At 37.6% G+C, this 6,969-nt stretch overlaps 1 long non-coding RNA gene across 2 annotated transcripts; it reads right to left on the bottom strand.

The window, feature by feature from the left end:
• Positions 1-441: 441 nt before the first annotated feature.
• Positions 442-4,036, bottom strand: LOC107311695 (uncharacterized). 2 transcript variants are annotated; one of them, XR_001554194.3, is made up of 3 exons: positions 3,638-4,036; positions 2,606-2,705; positions 442-1,737 (listed from the first exon to the last, which is right to left on the bottom strand). It is a non-coding gene; the product is annotated as an uncharacterized LOC107311695 (long non-coding RNA). The 2 variants fall into 2 exon arrangements; XR_014944039.1 differs by having other exon boundaries at positions 2,606-2,699.
• Between the last annotated feature and the right edge of the window lie 2,933 nt (positions 4,037-6,969).

Here is a 6,969-nt window from a genome sequence, read left to right as displayed (position 1 = left end):
ATAAAATGACTGGAAGCCATCCATGCAAGATACAGGAACTCCGGTTCTGTAACCTTACATGATCTTCAAATGGCAGATAATTAATTTTTGTGGCATTTTGTATTAAAGAACTGAGAGAGAAAATTGTCTCTACTGTTCATTAACTAATTTAAACAGAGTTGGCTCTTTATTCTTTCTGCAGAAATTCTTCAGAACCCAAAAAATTCTGGAATATATTCAAAGTTCTTCTGCCTAAATAAATCCAACCTAAATCTTCAGAGGTTTCTTTATTACAAGAGCGAGGCCTGAATTTCAGCGTGACCTTTGAAGATCCATCAGATCTCCAGAAGAGTACTACAGGATTTTCAAAAGGTAGCTCAGAGAAACACACCTATTCCCAAAAAGGAACAGTTTAGCTGCCTTGCAGATATTCATATTTCCACATAAAATCTTACAGGAGTCTGCAAACTGTAAAACACTGAAAATGCTGACATAAATGCTGCATGCATACCTTCAGAATAGAAAAGCATTACTAAAAAACCTACAAATGTTGATACAAAATTTTTCAGTTGTGTCTCTGTCTTTCAACTGGCATTTTATAGCATAGATCTATGAAACTGTACAAGATAACCAAATGTGCACTTCAGAGCTGATCAGAAAAATAGTATCTATGAATACAGTTCTGATTTGAGGGATGAATTCAGCATGCAATTTTCTTCCTGCAGTTTCTCATTCTTAGGAGTTGTACTCTCACTGACTCTCACTCAAGTTGTGAAACAATGGTGAAACACTAATTCATATAATTAGAGAGATCTGCAACTTTATGTCTGTGAGAGAATCAATGTAATTAAAGACCAGAAAGACATGAGTTCTTGCAGATAAATGTTTCCAGCAACACAGAGAGGAATTAACACCTCATTTTGCCATTACTTTCTACTGCACATGTGATACTTCCAAGAGATATATATGACAGTACTTTTGTTTTAACTGTTGTTTACACCTTAAGATCTCTGGGACTACTTGTTGTTTTGTTTTCATCTAAAAACCAGTTTGCTGCAGCTGACAGTTGTGCTTTATTCTGCACTAATGACTCATGTTCCTTCTTTCTCTACTGATTTCCCTCATTTCTGACATGCAAGAGAAAGGTCACACAGGTAGAAAACAGCTCCAGTATCTGATCAAAGCTGTATTTTACATCACAACATTACTTTTACAGGAGAAATCTTGTGTAACTCTCTTTTAATTATGAATAAATAAATAAATAAATAAATAGATAAATAAATTATGGACCCATTATATTTAAATTACTCTTATTGGTCCACATTCTATCTACTTTGAGAGATGTTGGCCACAGTTGTTTGTGTCCAAAATGCAATTTAATCATCAGCCAGTGAGAGATTGTGATCTGTATGTATTCATGGCATTTGCAAAACAGCATGAGTCTATATTGCCTCTTCTGGGAAGAAGGAAGAAAAGTTCCCCTCTGGAGATAGATGTTTCCAACAGCATCTCTCTTCTCTCCCGCCAAGTGGCCGTTTTGCATCGCTAGAGGCAGTAGGAATACAGCAGATTGCAACTCTGGGAGAACCTCTCATCTTCTCACCACTCTGCTTCAGGTAGAGGCCAAAAAGCATTCACACCAAAGGTTCATTCTCTTGAGTGTTAACATCCTTGCTCCCACAGAGGTAGGAGTAGAGGGCCTTTCACATGTGATAACAGGAGCTCTGCAATTTCTAATGCTAATATCTGAGTGAGACACTGGAGATGAAGAGTAGTGGAGGAAGAAAATGAAAAGAAATAATAGCTAGAACAGATGCACAAAAAGGCGCTTCACTGCTTCACTAAGTGTTTTACACTTTTTTGGCTTTACAGGTTAAGCAATTTTTAAAGCAGAAGTATTAGTTTGCTTTTGCATTTCATTGCCAAATCAGAAAACAGACTCATGCGAAGCATTATTGTTGCTTGCATTCATATTTGCAATTATTCTTACACTTCAAATGTAGGGAAAATCCATTATTCATATCACTGTGTTTTAGTTGGTAAAGAACCAGACTCACAGATGATTAGTGATAGTTGATGAAATGAACTTTTGTTAAAGTTCAGGGGTCTTGTGTTATATAAAATTGAATTTCTAAAATCAGTGCCTTTGATGTCTTCCCAGTAAAAATACTGCACTCACAATTAAGTACTTGGGACAAAATCCTGGGAGAAGGGGAACAGAGAAAGGGGAGGGGAGATGTGGTTTAAAGGCAATCCTCAATAGGACAACTTTAAAATATGACTATGATTTCTCAATAGCTGCTACTGACTTTCCGGCTTACATGAATTTGCCAAATGTATTTTCTTTGGGTCAGATCATACTTGTCTTGCCCACACAAGCATTCTTATTGATTACTCCTGAGAATAAAGCAACCCAAATTTTGTTTACTCTTTCTGTTTCACTAACTCCCTGAGGATCAGTTCTAAACAAACTAAGGTCCTATGTTGCAGTATCAGTTAACAAACTGAGATGCTATACTAATGCTCATGTTATCTAAACTTTTTCAAGGAAAATACTTTATTTTCCTTGGTTCTCTCAGAATGAAATAAAAAGATAAAGAAAAAAAAGAAAAGAAGAAATGTTTACCTGCCTGTAGAGTGGAAGCTCAGCTGTTCACAGGTCAGGCTAATCCATGTTCTTTGATTAGCTAAGCTCTAAACTGATGCTGTTTCTGCAGTTCCTGTTGCTGCCAAGATTTTGATTGGAGTTTAATATATTTTTATGCTTTCTTTTCCTTTTGTTTGATCTTTGGCCAAATATTTAATTTTCAGTTAAAAAAAGTCAGCAGAGGTCTATCTGAAGGCTAAATTTTTGAAGTGACAGCCACGAGGCTAGAATCAATTGAGGTAAAGCTACAGATTCACAGCATACAAAACATATAAAATCATTCTGCACTTATACCGCAATCAGTATACTATGTATGTATATGTACCTGTACTGCCAACTCTCTTTTCCTACCATTGTTTGAGATATTTTGCACATAGTGCTATTTTCAGATATTTCAGGCTATACTATTGAATCCCTTTTGGGTAAAGGCAGAATTTCTAGGTACAGAATTCATAGCTTTCATCTGAAATTGAACTAACAGTAAGCATGACGGATATGTTAGAGTGGATGTCTTCAGAGAGCTGTGAGATCAGGAGAGATCTGGGCTGAGATTTCTGGCATGTAGGTGCCGTTTCCACTGCTTCTGGCAGCCTCCCTGGAAGGTGCTAGAGTGGTTTCCCACACTGATGTAAATCTTACTTTGCATGGAATTTGGACTGTCTCTCACTATATGATTTTAAGTAATGACATGAACAACCAACTTTCAGGGCAGGTTTTAAGTGATGTTAAGACATATCTTATTTTTATTTTTTATTTTTTTTTCAATAAACTGCTCAGTGTTTTCAGCCCTTGATAATTCTTTAAAAAACAAACAAATAATTAAACAAAACCAACCAACAAACCTGTTTCATTTTGTTTCCTACAACTATGTTGTTTTCCATTGGATTTAAAAACTAGGTAGGTATAATGCTGCATTAGTTAAGACATATTTATATATTTTTTTTTATTTATATATTTATATTCAATGATATTCATCTCTACCTGTGATTAGATCATAACAAGTTATCTGACCTTGACTAGAACTTGCTGCTTTGCCCTTTTCTCCCTTTTCTAACCAGTAGGTCTGCAGCAGATGAGTCTGTATCTGGGAGACAGCATCTCTTCCTTGGGTGGCAGAAAGTTTCTTCATGACATCATCTGAACAGTCACACAGACATTCTCTAAACTCACAGAAGTTGTCCTTCAAAAGAAATCAGTTCAGTCTCCAGTTCTTTGCTTTGGGAGCTCATGGCAAAATAATTTTCAGTCTATAAACAGAGAGCTTGACCTACTCGTCTTAGCCAGTCTGTGTAAACAGATCAGTTCATCAAAGAGGTGATGCAGGTTTCAGAAGCAAAAGGGGCACCCTCTGCATGTGTAGGACAGATACTGCCTTGCTGCCCTATTCTCCTCTGAGCTTGCGATAAACCCTTCAGGTCATCCCATGCATGGTAAGGGGAGAGAAAAGGGGAATTGCTGCTCTGTGTCTATGCATCAGTAGGCACTAAGTGACTAATGGCAAAGCAGGGAGTAACCTCAGGGTACTTGGCTCTCAGCATATTCAGAGGGAAATGGTCACAGAAGATGGAAGAGGGGGAGTACCTGTTGCCAAATGACTGTGATTACAGTAGTGGCAAGCATCCAGGGAAACAGAGCCTCAGTTCTGTTTTATCAGGATCCTTTGTAAATTGCTATTAAGAAGTATTTTTCAACAATCTCATTTTTATTAGCCGTTTGTGCCCATTATAGTTTTCTAGTTGCTAGTTTGTTATGGCTGTAACATAAATAAAGTTCTAAAAATGTCTCATTTGAGAAATTGCAGAGCTGGGCATGCCATTTAGACACAGATAAAAGCAGATGTAAAGGGCTTTCTTTGTAATGGGCCTATTTTATATTTAATACAACTGTCATATAAACCTATACTAGCATTTAAAATGCAGTTTCTAGGCCATAAAACAAACACCATTTCTAATATTGCTGTTGGCTTTCACCTATGGGATATGGTTCATTAAAAGCTCTTGAAGGTATTTATGTGGGACTGCCATATAATTTACAATCTAAGAGCCGCCCCAGGCAACAAATGTGTTTCTCCCCCACCTTTGGAACCATTCTTCAGAAATATTAATGATTCCTGCAGCACCTCTCAGCCAGACAGGACTGGTACCATCAGTGGTGTAGTTCTGGTGGGGACTGGCACATCTCTTATAGAAGAGCTCCTTCCTCCATTAGGAACATTACACCTGAGAATGACTTTTGCATTTGGTTTTCTTTACTGAAGTTTGTAAGACAGGTCTTACCACAAAAAGAAATGTAGCTGTCTCAGGTCTCTGTGGGAAGTCTGCCTGTGCTGGACTTGTGAATTAACTTGTTTGCTTGTCTGGGTTGGGCTTAATCACCTGCTAGAGATCCACTTCTCTCTACTTCAAATCCAACCAAAATCTATTGTTTTGAAAAATCAGACAAAGTGTGAAAAATTGGGGTACTGATTTTAGTTAAATATTTTAAAATTAATTGTTAATTGTTAGCTAATTTTTTCTAAGAAACCCATTCTTACTAGGTATTTTTAACATCTTCACAACCCATGAATGCACCAAAATGGTCCCACACAGACCAGCTGACCCACAGTTGCTGAAATCTACTGGATTTACATGAAGAGAAAAAATGAATTTTGGTTCAGAGAGCTGAAAGCTAGGCTCTAAGTATGGCATCTGCCCTAACTTTGATGACTGAGTCTTTGAGGAGATACCCACAGATTTACCTACAGTTTACAATTGGGTTGAGCTATTCCAGTTAAAGGAACTGTGATGTGACAGGAAAAACAAATAAACAAACAGCAACAACAAAGAACGGAAGAAATTAGGACTCAAACATTTCACATTGTGCCATGAAGATGAGTGATGACTGGGAACTCTCAGTTTTCATCTCCTGGCCTCAGTCTTCATTAAGTCTTATCACTAAATAGGAAAGTGGCAAAAAGAACTCAGTATTTTTGAAATAATAAAAAATGATAACAAAAAAATCTCAGACAATTTGCAAATGAATCCTTAGTAGAAATACATCCTTACCTTTCCTTAACAGTCTTCAGTTTATTCAGATTCAGATATAAATCATTAAAAAATCCACTCACTTAACAACAGACATTTCACAGCAGCCTGTGTACTAAGGTCCAAGATGTTCACAGCTTCCTTAAATGCAGACAACAAACTTAAATGGCCAGAACCACCCTTGGGAGACAACTTCCTCCCCTGGCTTCAGGAGAAAGTCCATGCTGGCCAGCCTCACCAAGCACCTCTCTGAAGTGGGTGGGATGAGTCCAGATGGAGGGGCCAGTCTCTGGGATCCTCAAACACAGTGCAGCTATGTTAGGAGGAAAAGCCTGGGCAACGTTGCCCTCAAGTCTACCAAGCATGAAGAGAGGACAAAAGGTTTTCCAGCCATACTCTCCATGCTGCCATTTAACATTCTGTCTTGGAAAGGATCTTCCAGTCCCATTTCTTTACAAGTGGTCTTTACATTTCTGAAGTTCCTGAAAGCCCCTATTCTGTTGCGCCAGGCAGTGATCAGGGATTCACATAATTCTGAAGCTGTATTTGGATAGGCATCTTTATAATAAATGAAATTCTCCTGTTGCATGCACTAATGCAGACTCAAGAAAGTTAACTGTCAGTATCTTTCCAAAATCAGACTACCCTTAAGGACTGTAAATGCCCAGAAGAGAAGTGTGTGCCAAAGTCTAGGCGTATCCAGAAGTCACATTCAATTTAATGCATTATTAAGGACCTTGCACAAGAGGTCTAACACAGAGCTGCCTGGCAACCAGGAAAAATCATGTGGAAGATTGGGAGCGGTAATGACTTCCTTATGACCCATCCCCAAACAGAGTAGAGCTCTGGCACAGGAGAAAGTCTGACCTATAGCGTGTAAATAAATAACAAGCAAGCAAATCAAAGCAAAGGCTGAGCTGAATGAAGTATTTCACGCAGCATGGCTATAGTTTTACACTGTCTCAAGGCTATGAAAGGCAAACCGTCATACTTTGATTCAGGTTCTCAAAATAAGTTTAAGTACCATAAATGATACTTTTTATTTATTTTTAAATGAAAGCTCCTATCCTGGAGCTGCCTTTTGAAGATAAAAGGAGCCAAAAAAGATAGTGCTTTTCAACAAAAACATTTTCAAGTGATCCTTGCTACATGGAAAAATGTAGTTTGAAGCAGAAATAGGAGTATAATTCATTTTAAATTGGCAGGTTAATCTTTCATTAATAAACTTCAGAAGATCCTGCATCTTGTTTTTTTCTAAAATCTACAGGGAAGACTATTTTTTATCTAAAGCAATCAGAAAAACAATTTCCAGGAGGATTA

Source organism: Coturnix japonica, chromosome 3 (assembly GCF_054131305.1).
Source record: "Coturnix japonica strain WE chromosome 3, WE-NBRP24, whole genome shotgun sequence".
NCBI lineage: Eukaryota > Metazoa > Chordata > Aves > Galliformes > Phasianidae > Coturnix > Coturnix japonica.
The sequence above is the reverse complement of the archived record's forward strand: the minus strand, read 5'-3'. Positions and strand labels throughout refer to the sequence as shown.